The 17,028-nt window shown below is 43.7% G+C and overlaps 1 protein-coding gene across 2 annotated transcripts in view; it reads right to left on the bottom strand.

Annotated features, from left to right (window-relative positions):
- Positions 1-16,249, bottom strand: part of LOC122556122 (phospholipase D1-like) — a 154,259-nt gene extending 138,010 nt beyond the window's left edge. The window contains exon 1 of one of the 2 annotated variants that reach the window (XM_087993372.1): positions 16,054-16,249. The gene's annotated coding sequence lies outside the window, so the exon portion shown is untranslated. Of the gene's footprint in view, positions 1-9,728; positions 9,883-16,053 lie in introns of those variants that run through there. The other variant, XM_087993370.1, reaches the window with a different exon arrangement.
- Positions 16,250-17,028: the final 779 nt, after the last annotated feature.

Genomic DNA, 17,028 nt, shown 5'->3' with positions numbered 1-17,028 from the left:
TCATTCCAGAATCTTAAAAGAAGGAGCAGTGAGATAGCTGATGGATGAGCTTTAATTTTTCAAAGCACATTAGATTCAAGAAAACTTCGTATAGATTGGAAAATAGCTAATGTAACTCCTTTATTCTATAAAAGGAAGGCAAATAGAAAGTAGGGAACTACAGGCCAGTTAGCTGAACATCGACCATAGAGGAAATATTAGGAACTGTTATTAAAGCCATTGTAACAGACCCTTGGATAAGTTCACAGTAATCAGGGCACAGTTAACATGGAATGAGCAGATTGGGGAAAGACTTGACAGGTGTAGGTCTGTTTCATCTGGAGTTTACAAGAGTCAGAGGTGAATCATTTTAAACATCCAAGATCCTGAGGGGACTTGAGAAAGCAAGTCTACAACTAGGTGTCATAGTTTAAAAATAATGGTCAACCATTTACAGGGTTGGAGCATCTTTGGAATTCTCATATTGAAAACGCAATGGACGCAGAATCATTAATTTTTAAGGCAAAAGTAGATTTGTTGCAGTTGTTAATGATTCTGACAAGACATTATTGCTACCCCATAGTGTGTGATTCACACTTTAATTTCCCAATCAATGGGTCCTGTTTCTTGACAGTAAGCATCTGCAGGCTATGATTATCTATAGTTACTGCTAGACACGCATGTCTTTTGTGTGGTAAGTATACAGTTCCATATATTGACGTGTACACACACTCAGAAGCATAGAATCCCTAAAATGCAGAAGAAGGACATTCAGCCTATTAAGACTGCACTGACCCTCTAAAGAGCATCCCACCCAGATCCAGCCACTCACCCTATCACATTTCCCATGGCTAATCCAACTAGTCTAAATGCCTGTACACTACATGCAATTTAGTATGGCCAATCCACTTAATCTGCACATCTTTGCACTTATTCATGCACATTGGGCCGAGGAGTGGCAGATGGAGTTTAATTTAAATAAATGTGAGAACTGCATTTTGAAAAGACAAATCAGGGCAGGACTTATATGTTAATGGTAAGGTCTTGGGGAGTGTTGCTGAATAAAGAGACCTTGGAGTGTAGTTTTACCGTGCCTTAAAAGTGGAATTGCAGGTAGATAGGATAGTGAAGAAGGCATTTGGTATGCTTTCCTCTATTGGTCAGTGCATTGAGTATAGGAGTTGAGAGGTCATGTTGCAGCTGTACAGGACATTGGTTTGGCCACTTTTGGAATACTGTTTGCAATTCTGGTCTCCCTCCTATAGGAAGGATGTTGTGAAACTTGTAAATCTTTTCTGAACCCTTTCAAGATGTTGTCAGGTTTGGAGGGTTTGAGGTATAGGGAGAGGTTGAATACTCTGGGGCTGCTTTCTATGGAGTGTTGGAGGCTGAGGCGTGACATGATGGAGTTTTATAAAATTATAAGGAGCATAAATAGACAGGATCCTTTCCCTGGGGAGTCCAGAACTAGAGTGCATAGGTTTAAGATGAGAGGGGAAAGATTTACAAAGGCAACTTTTTCATGCAGAGGGTGGTGCATGTATGGAATGAGGAAATGATGGAACAGAGGAAATGGTGGAAGCTAGTACAATTGCAGCATTTAAAAGGCATCTGGGTGAATATATGAATAGGAAGAGTTTAGAGGGATATGGGCCAAGTGCTGGCAAGTGGGGCTAGATTAGTTTAAGATATCTGGTCAGCATGGGCGAGTTGGACTGAAGAGTCTGCGTGCTATACATCTCTATGACGTTGTGACTCTATTTACACATTCTATACATAGCATAGACTCTCACCATGCACTCATACATGCATTCTCTTATGTAAACACGTAGTCTCCTACTTGCTGCAATGAAATGTGTATAATCTATACACTTAAATTTTGGCTTTTAAAATGGAGACAGTGTAGAAACAAATTTAAAAGACAAACTTAAGAGGAATTCAGGACAGTTTCGGGAATAACTCCATCCTGGCGAATGGTTTAGTCAATTACAATTTCCATACCAGAAGAAGTCTGCACATTATTCGAGCTGAGAAAGTGTTGGTTCTCAGATTTGAGAGAAATCCATGTTGGCAGACAAGAAATGACTGTATAAAATGCCTCCACAGGGAAAAAAAAACCTTCAAGGAGTCAATTCAGCTGAATCTAAAGATTTGAGATAAGAATGTCATTTTATTTAACTATACACTCTCTGTAACAGACAGTTCGGAAACAGGTTGAACTGGTTGTGCTGCACATTAAGATTATTGTAATCAGTTTCATATAACTTAGATAAGTTTGTTAACAACAGAGAGTTTTTTGATAAAGAAGATCTGCAGCTTCTTGTAAATATCTAACGACTGTCATGTTAACTCACTAAAATCAAAACAAACCTGAATCAAGCCAGGCTTCATTTCAGGATCCGACTTGTGTGGCAGTAACATCAGCAAGCAGGCACACACATGCGTGCGCACACACACACACACAAAGGCACAGAGACACACACACACACATGCACAGAGACAGACAGACACACACACACAGACAGACACACACGCAAAGACACAGACACAAAGACAGACACACACTCACAGAGACATAAACACACACACACACTGTTTTATGACCACTTATTGCTTAGAAATAGGAAGTCTGCTTTATTCTCAATTCTCCATCCAGCCCCGTACTGCTGGACCCCAGCTAAATGGCTGTAAAGGAAGCTTTCTGAGTGTTTAAGTTATAATACAATGAGTGCTGGCTCCAAATACAGAGTTCTTTGATTTCAAAAAACTATTTGAATGGAATCAAACTCCACCTGCTCACAGTCTCATTGACAAAATTTGAGAGTTTTTCTCAAAAATCAGGAAATGTTCAGCAACAGAAGATTCTCTGCTCAGTACATTAAATTTTCCAGTACCACTCTAATCTAGACTCCGATTTCCAGCATCTGCAGTCCTCACTTTTGCCAACTGATCATCTTAAATCTATAGTGTCAGAAGCACCCTTTGAACCTGGAACATTGACATATCTTTGTTTTCTCAGTGATGACTCACAGACGATTGATGCAATAGGATCTGAGCATATTGTGTGCAGTTAGCTAAGTGATAGGCAGAGTATGGAGTGGGATTAACAGTGGTGAAATGGTCATGTCACTGGATGAGCATTCTAGAGGACCACCTTATTGCACTGGTGGTGGAGGAGGGGGGAATCTTTGGTGCTAATCCCATCATGGGGTTGAGGAAATTTGGATTGAATTAATGAACCTTGATTGAAATCATGTCTTAATGATGGTGCCATGAACCTACCACCATTTATTATAAAGCCCATCTGATTCAGTCATGTTTTTAGAGAAAAAAATCTCAAGTCATTACCTGGTCATGACCTACAGGTGAGTCCAGACCTATAACAATGTGACTGACTCTTAACAGTCCTCTGGAATAAGCCATGAAGCCATTCAGTTCAATTTTTTATTCGTTCACAGGATATGGATGTTTCTGGCTGGGCCAGCATTTATTGACCATCCTTAGTCCCCCTCCCCAAGGGAGTCAACCCCCTTGCTGTGGATCTGGAGTCACATGTTGGCCAGATAAGGACCAGCCCATCTAGCTTACTGATACCCTTGAGAGAAGGAAATCAGCCAATCCTACCTGGTCTGGTCTACACATGACTCCAGACCCACAGCGATGTAGTTAACTCTTAATCAAATAGGGCTGAGCAATAAATCTTAAATTAGCCAGAGATGCTCATGTTTTATGATTGAATTTTAAATGAGACAAAAGGAGGTGCCAGAAAATCAGAAAGTGGCAAATGTGATGTCTTTATTCAAGAAAGAGTGTCACAGCATTCCCAGCAATTACAGACAGGTTAACCTTGCATCATTGGTAGGTAATGTTCTCAGAAAGAATAAACTGGTGGAAAAATATTCAAAATAGACTGCAAGTGATTTCAGCTCATTAAGCATAGGCACACAAATTGGTAAAAGGCTAATTTTTTAGATTAGATTCCCTACAGTGTGGAAACAGGCCCTTCAGCCCAATAAGTCCACACCGATTCTTCAAAGAGTAACCCACCCAGACCCATTCCCCTCTGACTAATACACCTAACACTATGGGCAATTTAGCATGGCCAATTTACCTGACTTGCACATCTTTGGACTGTGGGAGGAAACCCACACAGACACGGGGAGAATATGCAAACTCCCCACAGACAGTCGCTCAAGGCTGGAATCAAACCCAGGTCTCCTGATACTGTGTCGCAGCAGTGCTAACCACTGAGCCACCAGGCTTGCATGCTGGTAGTCGAAATGTTTTAATGAAAGTAGCAAAGAATGTGAATGAAGGAATGCACCAAATGTTGTGTCTTTGGATCTTTGGAAATAGTTTGACAAGCACTGTCCAAACAGATGGTTTACAAAACAGAGGCTAATGGAATAGGAGGGTTACTGTCAGCTTGGATAAAACTGTGGCCTATGGAGAGAAAAAAGGCTGTCATGGTAATTTTTTTTTAAACGTATAGGATTGTAGACAATGTCGCTATTAAACCTATTTGTAGGACATGGACCTTGCTGCTGGGGCCAGTACATATTGCCCATCTCTAATTACCCTTAAGAAAGTAGCAGTGAGCTGTCTCCTTGAACTATTGCACTCCATTTTGTATAAGGAAAAAACTGTATAATTAATAAGGCAGTTCCAAGAGTTTGACTCAATGACATTAAATGCACAAGAGATATATTTCCAAGTCAGGACAAGTGGCGTGTCTTGTTGCTGGTAGTATTCCTGTGCAACTGCTGCCCATGTCCTTGTAAATGGTAAAGGTTCTGGGAGCCTTGCTGAATTTCAGCAGGATCCTTATTGATAGTACAGACTGTTGCTGCTGTGCATCAGTGGTGGAGGGAGTGAGTGTTTATGCACATGATGCCAATTAAGCGGGCTGCTTCGTTCTGGCTGATCCTTGAGTGTTATTGGAACTGCACTCTCCATAGAAGTGTGAGCATTCCATCACATTCCTGACTCATGCTTTGTAGGTGATGGACAGGCTCCAAAGGTCAGGTGGTGAATTGCCCACTTCAGGATTCCTAGCCTCCTGCCTGCTCTTGGTGCTACAGTATATGGTTAGTCCAGTTCAATGTCTGGTTAATGATAACCACCAGGATATTGATAGTGGAGGGGAACCAATGATGGTAATGCCATTGAATGTCAAGGGGTAATTGTTAGAACCTCTCTTCTGAGTGACAGTCATTGCCTAGAATTCGAGTTATGAATTCATTGCTTGTCACTTGTCAGCTGATGCCTGGATATTGTCCAGATCTTGTTGCATTTAGACATGGACTGCTTCAATAATTGAGGAGTTGTGAATAGTGCTGAATATTGTTCACTGATGAGTGAGGAATTACCACTTCTGATCTCATAAGGGAAACAATGTTTCCTGTAAGCTGCAGTGAGAGGTCATATAGCCATTGCTGTGATGACATCACTCACTGCTATGTATTGACCTTGGAGGTCCATGAAGAAAATTTTAAGAAAGAAATGAGTGGGAACTCTGGATGGAGGGAAGGTCTTTGCTGAAGCAGCTGAAGATGGTTGGGTTGAAGATGCTATCCTAAGATTGTCCTGTAGAGATGTTCAGGAGCTGCACTGACTGACCTCTGATAACCACAATCATCTTCCTGTATGCCGGCTATGAATCCAACCAGCAGACAGTTTGCATCCAAACGGAGGACATTTGATTGTAGGGTACAAGGTTAAAGTGGAGGAACGTGATGGTACAAGGATTAGGGGGCACAGATAGAATGTTCTGGGTAGGGGAGAGGGAAAATATGAGGTTTTTACACAGAGAATGAAAATGAGCTGGAACTGACTGCCCATGATAGGGTAGGAAGAGGTGAAGATAATTAATTTCACAAATGGAAATCACGCAAAGGGTGGTGCATGTATGGAATGAGCTGCCAGAGGAAGAGATGGAGTCTGGTACAATTCCAACATTTAAAAGCATCTGGGTGGGTAGGAAAGGTTTAGAGCGATGTGGACCAGGCGCTGGAAAATGATTAAATTAGATTCCCTACATAAGGGAAACAGGCCCTTCGGCCCAACAAATCCACACTGACCCTCCGAAAAGTAATACACCCAGACCTATTCCCTTGTACTATATTTACCCTGACTAATGCACCTAATACTATGGGCAATTTAACATGGCCAATTCAACTGACCTGCACAACTTTGGATTGTGGGAGGAAAACCACGCAGACAAGGGGAGAATATGCAAACTCCACACAGACAGTCGCTCGTGGGAATCAAACCCGGGTCCCTGGCTCTGTAAGGCAGCAGTGCTAACCACTGAGCCACCATGCCACTCAAGGAATTTAATTTAGGCAATTTAGTCGGCGTGGACAATTTGGACCGAAGGGTCTGTTTCTGTGCTGTCTCTGTGACTCTATGACACTGAAGTTCCAAATTGGAGGAAGGCTAATTTTGACTGTATTAAACAAGAACTTTCAAAAGCTGACTGGGATCAGATACTCGCAGTTAATGGGACGGCTGGAAAATGGGATGCCTTCAAAAGTGAAATAACGAGTGTCCAGCGAAAATATATTCCTGTTCGGGTAAAAGGAAAGGCTGATAGGTGGAGGGAATGCTAGATGACGGGGGAAATTGAGGTTTTGGATAAGAAAAAGAAGGAAGCATATGTCAGGTATAGACAGGATAGATTGATGAATCCTTGGAGTACAAAGGCAATAAGAGTATACTCAAGAGGGAAATCAGGAGAGCAACAAGTGGACATAAGATAGCTTTGGCAAATAGGATTAAGGAAAATCCAAAGGGTTTTTATAAATACATGAAGGACAAAAGGGTAACTAGGGAAAGAATAAGGCCCCTCAAAGATCAGCAAGGCAGCCTTTGTGTGAAGCCGCAGGTAATGGGGGATATATGAAATGAGTATTTTGCATCAGTATTTACTGTGGAGAAGGACATGAAAGATATAGAATGTGGGGACATAGATGGTGACAGCTTGAAAAATTCCCATATTTCAGAGGAGGTAGTGCTGGATGTCTTGAAATGGATAAAAAAGTGGATAAATCCCCAGAATCTGATCAATTGTACCCTAGAACTCTGTGGGAAGCTAGGGAAGTGATTGCTGGACCTCTTGGTGAGATATTTGTATCATCGATAGTCACAGGTGAGGTGCCAGAAGACTGGAGGTTGGCTAACTCGGTGCCACGGTTTAAGAAGGTGGTAAGGAAAAACCAGGGAATTATAGACCAGTGAGCCTGACCTCGGTGGTGGGCAAGTTGTTGGAGGGAATCCGGAGGGACATGAGTTACCTGTATTTGGAAAGGCAAGGACTCATTAGGGATAGTCAGCATGGCTTTGTGTGTGGGAAATCATGTAGCATGATTTTGATTGAGTTTTTTTAAAGAAGTAACAAAAGGGGATTGATGAGGGCAGAGCAGTAGATGTATCTATATGGACTTCAGTAAGGTGTTTGACAAGGTTCCTCGTGGGAGACTGGTTAGCAAGGTTAGATCTCATGGAATACAAGAAGACCTAGCCACTTGGATACAAAACTGGCTTGAAGGTAGAAGACAGAGGGTGGTGATGGTGGAGGGTTGCTTTTCAGACTGGAGGCCTGTGACCAGTGGAATGCCACAAGGATCAGTGCTGGGTCCACTACTTTTCGTCATTTACATAAATGATTTGGATGTGAACATAGGAGGTACCGTTAGAAAGTTTACAGATGACACAAAAATTGGAGGGGGAGTGGAGAGCAAAGAGGGTTACCTCAGATGACCAAGGGATCTTAATCAGTTGGGCCAATGGGCTGAGAAAAGGCAGATGGAGTTTAATTTAGATAACTGCAAGGTTCTGCATTTTGGAAAGGCAACTCAGAGCAGGACTTATACACATAATGGTAAAGTCCTGGGGAGTGTTGCTGAACAAAGAGACCTTGAGTGCAAGTTCATAATTTCTTGAAAGCAGAGTTGCAGGTAGATAGGATAGTGAAGAAGGTCCTTTATTGGTCAGAGTATCAAGTACAGGAGTTGGGAGGTCATGTTGCAACTGTACAGGACATTGGTTAGGCCACTTTTGGAATATTGTGTGTAATTCTGGTCCCCTTCCTATTGGAAGGATGTTGTGAAACATGAAAGTATTCAGAAGAGATTTACAAGGATGTTCCAGGGTTGGAGGACTTGAGCGATAGGAAGAGGCTGAATAGGCTGGGGGTGTTTTCCCTGGAGCATCTGAGGCTGAGGGGTGACATTATAGAGGTTTATACAATCATGAGGGGCATGGATAGGATAATTAGACAAAGTCTCTTCCCTGGGGTGGGGGAGTCCAGTACTAGAGAGCATAGGTTTAGGGTGAGAGGGGAAAGATATAAAAGGGACCCAAGGGAACTTTTTCATGCAGAGGGTGGTGTGTATATGGAATGAGCTGCTCGTGGAAGTGGTGGAGGTTGGCACAATTACAGTGTTTAATCAACTCTGCAATAGTTCTTTGCCTGGCTAATTTTAACAGATTACAGCACGGTGTGAATCCTTTCTGTGTGGCTGGTTTAAATTCTCAGAGGGGCTTACCCCATGTCCTAACAATATGAATAGCAATGGTTCAGAGGGATATGGGCCAAGTGCTGCCAATGGGCCTAGCTTAGGTTGGGATATCTGGTCGGCATGGACGAATTGGACCAAAGAGTCTGTTTCCGTGCTGTACATCTCTATGACATGGGGCACTAGAGAAAAATAAAATTTACAGGGGCCATGGAGAGTCATTGTGAAAATTAGGACTGACTGTATTGTTCTACAGAGAGTAAGTATGGATTTGATGGGCTGAATGGCCTCCTTCCAAGCTGTAATGACTGGATAACACTGACTCCAGGTCCATGTCCTGCTCTAGTTATTCCTCCTGGTCTAATTCCTGTTTTCTTCACAGCTCAAGCTGAAGTTCATTTAAAACCTTCAGCAATTTTTATTTTTTACTCCCTTGAACACTGTACTCCATCAATCAAGTAGCCCCTATAACCCAGCAACTGAATAAACCTGTACCTCCATACTCTAGTATTTCAGTAACAAAAGTATGCTGCAAGATACACTGCAGAAATTCACTATAGCACCTTCCAAACCCACAACCAACTCCACTTAGAAGGACAAGGGTGCCAGATACATGGAACACCGTTGCTATTTCACATTCTCCCCACGTCTGCGTGGGTTTCCTCCGGGTGCTTTGGTTTCCTCCCACAGTCCAAAGATGTGCAGGTCAGGTGAATTGGCCATGCTAAATTGCCCATAGTGTTAGGTGCATTAGTCAGGGGTGAATGTAGGGGAATGGGTCTGGGTGGGTTGCTCTTCGGAGGGTCAATGTGGACTTGTTGGACTGAAGGGCCTGTTTCGACACTGTAGGGAATCTAATCTAATTAGTCAATTTCCCTTTCGAGACACTCTTCATCCTAACTTGGAAATGTATTGCTGTTGCTTCAATGTCACTGTGTCAAACTCCTGGGAGTCCCTGCCCAACAGCCTTGCAGGTGTAATGGCACCACAGTGACTACAACAGCTCAAGGAGGCAGCTCATCACCACTTTCTCAAAGGCAGCTAGGATAGACAAATTGCAGCCCAGCCGAAAATACCCACAGCCTGGCCAATAATGACAACTTACATGAAACACAAGTTATCCAAGAAGTATATAAAGTGCTAGAGGTTCTCTGGATCATCCAGATGCACTACACAAACGAAAGTTATTTTGCTCTTAGGACGTCGAGAAAAGTAGTTTTGCACAGTTACCTTCTCCTTTACACAGTCTGGCAGATCACTTCCTGAAAAGCCCTGTATTTTCCAGTTACACCAGTTTTTGCTGCTTTGTTGTCCTTCCCTTCTCTGATAGTTCATGGGTTGCGTATCTCCAGCGTTCAAGAGGTGACTTGTAAAATGGATCTCCCGGGCACTGAGTGCACACTGGACCCAGCAAATGGAAACAAAGCCTGTCACACACCCATAGGTCATAAATTATACTCCTGTCAGTGACTTCATTTGAATTTCCAGCCAAACAGGTTTGCACTTTCTTCTAAAAAGGGGGTTTAACTAATATAACAGAAAGTTCAGGTTGAGAAACTTCTACATTTTAAGCTGCCAGGGTAAATCGGCCCTCGCTCCTGAAGTTCCTAGTGACCCAGGACAGCAGCAGTCAGAGTTCAGTTAACCCATTATACTCTGATCACCATCTACAATTCTGTGTTTTTCAACAAGAGAAAACAATGACTCTGAGAGTGAGGGCTGGGACGCATTCCAACTCAGTGAGTCATGGCTTTCTCAAGTATTCAGTAAAGGGTCAAACAATGAGAGTGAGATAAGCTGATTAAGAAAGTATGGTACACTTGCCCTTTTAAAAATACCTTTAACCTATGATTCGAAACAGACTGTTCAAGGATGGTATTACACACTTCTGGAGCAGGTGGGATCTAAACCCAGGCCTCCCAGCTCAGAGATGGGGACACTAACACTGCACCACAAGCTCTCCTCTAATGTTGAATAGCAGTATCTCTATGCTAAATAGGATCTATTCAGAACTGATCTGGAAGTGCTGGACCACCAGCAGCACAAGAATTGCATTTGAACACAATCTGTAAGCAAGTAGTGTCCTTGAGACCCTTCAGGAAAAGGAGAGGGTGGATCCTGTCAAGCAGTTCCCTGGAGAAAGTGAGGTCTGCAGATGCTGGAGATCAAAGTTGAAACTTTATTGCTGGAACAGCACAGCAGGTCAGGCAGCATCCAGGGAACAGGAGATTCGACGTTTCGGGCACAGGCCCTTCTTCAAGCAGTTCCCTGGGCAGACTGTCAAAGTCATTTGGCAGAATGCCTCATCGCCAGAACTTTCAAACAAGCACCAGGACATGGCTTGACTGGTGGTGAGAAGGGCTCTGCCTGTGAGATCGTTCATGCAGGCCCGGACTGTCTGCCCCACTGCATGCTGCCCTTGAAGCAGCTGTGGTGGGGACCAGACTGTCACACACCTCCTTCTGAAATGTGCTTCTGCAGAGAAGGTCAAGAGAGGAATGCAGTGGTGTTTGTCGAGGTTCGTCCTGAGCAGCTCTGTGATGTGGGAAGGCATGCTCTACGGTCTGTTCCCCAAGACGAACATCAACTGTGCCTGGAGGATCATTAATTCAGTAAAAGACACTCTTTGGTCTGCCCAAAGCTTGCTGGTCTTCCAGTCGAAGGAGTTGACCCTGGCTGAGTGTTGCAGACTGGCACATTCCAAGGTCCAATGCTGGAAGGATGTGTTGAAGCTTGGGGCACCTGCCACCGAGGCGTGGTGGGGAGAAACCACCGTGTAAGGCCCCTCTGTCAAAGAATAAGGGAGTGCCCATTCAGTAGTTGGGCCTCAGCTAAATGCCAAGAGGTTGGTGGTTAACATAAAGAATTGTAAATATCAATGACCCAATGTGTTCTCTGAATGGAAAGACTATATACATCCGAATGGCATCATCAAGTGTACATGTACCAAAGGTACATGAAGAAAGTATATTTTTGAAATTAAAAAAAAATCTGGTAAATCGTTCACTCAGCCAATACTTTCAAATCTGGTTCAATAAACAGAACAGGATGGCTTGCCCAGGGCAGCACCAGTCAGACCTGGATGATTAGATACCCTACTGTATGGGCAACAGGCCCAACAAGTCCACACCGACCCCCCGAAGAATAACCCATTCCCCTACATTTACGAAAGCACCTAATAGTATGGACAATTTAGCATGACCAATTCACCTAACCTGCACACCTTTGGATTGTGGGAGGAAACCCACACAGACATGGGGATAAAGTGCAAACTCCACACTGACAGTCGCCTGAGGTGGGAATCGAACCTGGGTCCCTGGCGCTGTGAGGCTGCAGTGCTAACCACTGAGCCACTATGCTGCCCAATCTCCCAGCCTGAAGTGAGAGAACCTGAAGTTACAAAATAGGACTACTTGTGTGCCAAGACAGGAGAAGCAGCCAGTGACAAACAGAACTAAGCAGTCCCACATGAAACAGATCACACCTGAACTCTGCAGCCCCACCACCTCCAGTCATGAATGGTAATAAGCAGTTAATCAAGTAACAGGAGAAGAAGGCTCCACAAAATATCCCCATCCTCAATGGAGAGGCCTAGCACAAGTATTTGCAATGTTCAGCCAGAAGTACCGAGGTTTCCAGCATCACAGATGCCAGTCGTCAGTCAATCAAATTACCAGGCTCTCCTCAGGGACAGCAAACCTTTACTGAATTCCATCGACTGCAAGCAAATATTTTCTTATGTAAAGAAACTGTACACAGTACAACCTCCTGTCAGCCACTCTCGGTTCAAATCCTTTTGCAGTAAAAGGTCATTGATTTCCAATAGAAGTATAGCTGGGAGTTTTTTTTAATATAGGCCTCCGCAAAGTTCCAGGAATGTGGAGGAGAGGATTGGCAAAATGATTCTGCATAGGAGTGAAAGAAAGAGGGTGGTCGTTATGGCCTTTAGCTTCCCCAACAATGACTGGAAATGCCATAACCCTAGCATGTCCGATGGATCAGTTTTTGCCCAATGTGTGCAGGAGGGTTTTCTGACACAGTCTGTCAAAGGGCTGACAAGAGGAGAATCCACACTGGATCTGGTGCTTGGTAATGAAGTGATTTGATTTAGTGGTAAGTGCGCACTTTGGAGAGAGTGACCATAATTTGGTTACGTTTAGTTTGGCAATAAAGGGATAAGTACATGCCACAGGACAAGAGTTATAGATGGGGGAAAGGGCATTTATAATGTGATTAGGCAAGATGTAGGAGGCCTAGAATGGGGTAGCAAAATGCAGGGGATGGGGACAATTGAAATGTGGAGCCGGTTTAAGGAACAGATATTGCGTGTCCTTGATAGGTCTGTCCCTGTCAGGCAGGAAGGAAGTGATATGGTAAGGGAACTGTGGTTTACTACAGAAATTGTATCTCTTGTTAAGTGGAAGAGGGAGGCTTATGTGACGTTGAGATGAGATGGTTCACATGAGACGGTGGAGAGTTACAGATTAGCTAAGAAGGATTTAAAGAGAGAGTTAAGAAGAGCAAGGAGAACCCTAAAGCTTTCTATAGTTTTGAGAGAAATAAAATGATGACTAGGGTAGGAATAGGACTAGACAAAGACAGAAGTGGGAAGTTGTGTGTGGACTGTGTGGAGATCGGAGAAGTGATAAACAAATATTTCTCTTCTGTTTTCACTCAGGAAAAGGAGAATATTGTAGAGGACATGACTGAGCTACGGCCTATTAGATTAGTAAGAATTGAGTTTAGTAAGGAGGAGGTGTTATCAATTCTAGAAGGTGTGAAAGTAGGGAAGTCCCTGGGCCGGATGGTTTTCATCCGAGGATTTTCTGGGAAGCTAGGGAGGAGATGGTGGAGGCTTTGGCCTTGATCTTTGAGTCGTCATTGTCTACAGGTTTAGTACCAGAGAACTGGAGGATTGCAAATGTTATGCCCTTGTTCAAGAAGGGTGGTAGAGATGACCCAGGTAATTATAGACCAGTGGACCTTATGGCTGTTGTAGGAAAGGTTTTGGAAAGTATTATAAGAGATAAGGTTTATAATCGTCTAGCAAGCAAAAATTTGATTGGAGATAGTCAATATAGTTTCATCGTGTCTCACAAACCTCAGTGAGTTTTTTGAGAAAGTGATCAAGCATGTAGATGAGGGTAGGGCAGTTGACGTGATGTACATGTAATTCTGTAAGGCCTTTGATAAGGTTCCACATGGTAGGCTGTTGGAGGAAATGCAGAGGCATGGGATTGAGGGTGATTGAGCAGTTTGGATTAGAAGTTGGCTTTCTGTGAGAAGGCAGTGAGTGGTGGTCGATAGGAAATATTCAGCCTGGAGTCCAGTTACTAGTGGTGTGCCACAAGCATCTGTTTTGGGACCACTGCTGTTTGTCATTTTTATGAATGACTTGGACGCCGGCATAGGTGCATGGGTTAGTAAGTTTGCAGATGACGCAAAAGTTGGTGGAGTAGTGGACAGTGTGGAAGAATGTTACAGGTTTCAGGGGGTCTTGGATAAACTGCAGAATTGGGCTGAGATGTGGCAAATGGAGTTCAATGGAGATTAGTGGGCGGCACGGTGGCACAGTGGTGGGCGGCACGGTGGCACAGTGGTTAGCACTGCTGCCTCACAGCACCAGAGACCGGGGTTCAATTCCCACCTCAGGCGACTGACTGTGTGGAGTTTGCACATTCTCCCCGTGTCTGTGTGGGTTTCCTCCGGGTGCTCCGGTTTCCTCCCACAGTCCAAAGATGTGCAGGTCAGGTGAATTGGCCAGGCTAAATTGCCCGTAGTGTTAGGTAAGGGGTAAATGTAGGGGTATGGGTGGGTTGCGCTTCGGCGGGTCGGTGTGGACTTGTTGGGCTGAAGGGCCTGTTTCCACACTGTAATCTAATCTAATCTAAAAAAGTGTGAGGTGATTCACTTTGGGAAGAATAACAGGAAGGCAGAATACTGAGTCAATGGAAAGATTCTTGGTAGCATCGATGTGCAGAGGGATCTTGGTGTCCATGTACATAGATCCCTGAAAGTTGCCCCTGAGGTTGATAGTGCTGTTAAGGTGGCATACGGTGTGTTAAGTTTTATTGGTAGAGGGATTGAGTTCCGGATCCGTGATGTCATGCTGCAATTGTACAAAACGCTAGTGAGGCCTCACTTGGAATATTGTGTACAGCTCTGGTTGCCCCATTACAGGAAGGATGTGGAAGCATTGGAAAGATGCAGGGAAGGTTTACCAGGATGTTGCCTGGTCTGGAGGGAAGATCTCATGAGGAAAGACTGAGGGACTTGGGTCTGTTCTCATTGGAGAAAAGGCAGCTAAGAGGGGGCTTAATAGAGACATAAAGATTATCAGAGGATTAGATAGAGTAGACAGTAAGAGTCTTTCTCCTAGGACAATAACGTCAGCATATACGAGGGGATATAGCTACAAATTAAGGGGTGATAGATTTAAGGCAGATGTCAGAGGCAGGTTCTTTACTCTGAGAGTGGTAAGAGAGTGGAATGCCCTGCCTGCCAATGTAGTTAACCCAGCCACATTAGGGGCATTTAAACATTCTTTAGATAAGAATATTGATGACGATGGGATAGTGTAAGGGGATGGGCTTACATTAGTTCACAGGTCGGCGCAACATCGAGGGCCGAAGGACACTGTATTGTTCTATATTCTATAGCAATAATATCCCTACATTAAGAACAGATGATCAAAAACAACAATTCACTGGAAATTTATGCAGTGACATTCCATGGCATTCTCATAGTCTCTTGGGGGCAAAGTTAAAAATCACAACACCAGGTTATAGTCCAACAGCACGAGCTTTCGGAACGCTGCTCCTTCATCAGGCAACAATCACTTGATGAATGAGCAGTGCTCTTAAAGCTAGTGCTTCCAAATAAACCTGTTGGACTATAACCTGGTGTTGTGTGATTTTTAACGTTGTACACCCCAGTCCAACACCAATGTCTCCAAATCATGAGAATGCAAGGTCCCCATTTGGCCTATTGTGTTATTGTCAGACTGTCCTGCTGTCTCCCCACAGCCATGTACATTCTTTCCCCACAAACATGTATCCAGTTCCTTTCTGAGGGTCACCATTGAATCTACCTCCACTACCTCTTCCAGCAACAGGCTCCAGTTCAAATCAACTATTGTATTTCATGTTCTTTGAGCATTTTGCAAATCATCTTTTGATTATTTCCCTGACTCAACTTTGCAATTAAAAGAAAACATACTTTTTTTTTAAAACACAGTTTTATAATTGCTGCACCCTAAATGTTTAAGCACAGACAGTAACACCTAATTTCATGCAAAATTTACACAGGAACAGGAGTAGGCCACTTAGGAGAAAGTGAGGACTGCAGATGCTCGAGATTAGAATCAAGGGTGTGGTGCTGGAAAAGCACAGCAGGTCAGGCAACATCCGAGGAGCAGGAGAATCAGGCATAAGCCCTTCATCAGGGATGAGGCCTATGCCATTCAATATGATCATAGCTCATCGAACACGTCCTTTACCCACCCATTCTCACAATCCTGTGTGCCGCTGGTAACTAGAAGTCTACCAAACTGTACCTTAAATGTATTCAAAGAGTTGAGCTTTCACAGCCTTCTGTGGTGCAGAATTTCAATGATTAACAATCCTCCGAGTATAAAGATCTTCCTGCGCAACGTTAGCATCTGCCAGTAATTCCAAAGGAGATGAGGGAGTAGTTCGATTTAGCAGCACAGGTTGAAGGAACTAATGTCATTTGGTAAGGCAGACAGCAAGCAAGTGGTCACTGAAATAATCAGAAATTAGCAGTTAGATTGTATCAGAGATAGGGAGCTGTGAGAGTTGGAGGAAGTAACCATAGTGCAGCTTAAGGAGTAGTGGAAGAAGTCATTACACTCTAGACTTTGATCGCCTCTCGTCTGCTAGAAGGGAGCTGTTTAAGATTAATGAAGCAACATCTCACGCTCTGGATTAGGGGTTTAATTTGGTCAGGAGCTCATTTGTTGAGCAACATTCACCTTGCCTAACACTAGATCTGCTCAAAAACCACAGACACAGTTTAAACTGTCATGTCGTTAACATTCCACAGCGTCACAAAATGTTCACACCCTCAACTGGTCATTTGATTATTAAGCTGACGCCCCCAGAGACAAGCTGATGGAAACACTTCATAAATCAGGCAGCTTATGTGGACAGAAGCAGAGGAGTTGATGTTGCAGGTTGATTACCTTTTCATCAGGACTGGGAACCGAGTGAATTCTGTGGGCTTTACTCCAATCTAATCGATGAGGTAGTTCAAGTCTGATCCCCTCAATTTTGTGCTGAACGGTGTTGTGTAAAGGCACTAGAATCCTGGACATCCTTTTGATAACATCACAGAGCGACACATCACAGAGCACAAATCTCAGTGTCAAGATTAGAGTGGTGCTGGAAAATCGATGTTTTGGGCAAAAGCCCTTCATCAGGATTCTCACTTCCTGATGAAGGGCTTTTGCCAAAAACATCGATTTTCCTGCTCCTCAGATGCTGCCTGACCTGCTGTGCTTTTCCAGCAC

This window comes from Chiloscyllium plagiosum, unplaced genomic scaffold (genome assembly GCF_037043375.1).
Source record: "Chiloscyllium plagiosum isolate Xiang-an unplaced genomic scaffold, Cpla_swu_hap1 HiC_scaffold_13, whole genome shotgun sequence".
Lineage (NCBI taxonomy): Eukaryota > Metazoa > Chordata > Chondrichthyes > Orectolobiformes > Hemiscylliidae > Chiloscyllium > Chiloscyllium plagiosum.
The sequence above is the reverse complement of the archived record's forward strand: the minus strand, read 5'-3'. Positions and strand labels throughout refer to the sequence as shown.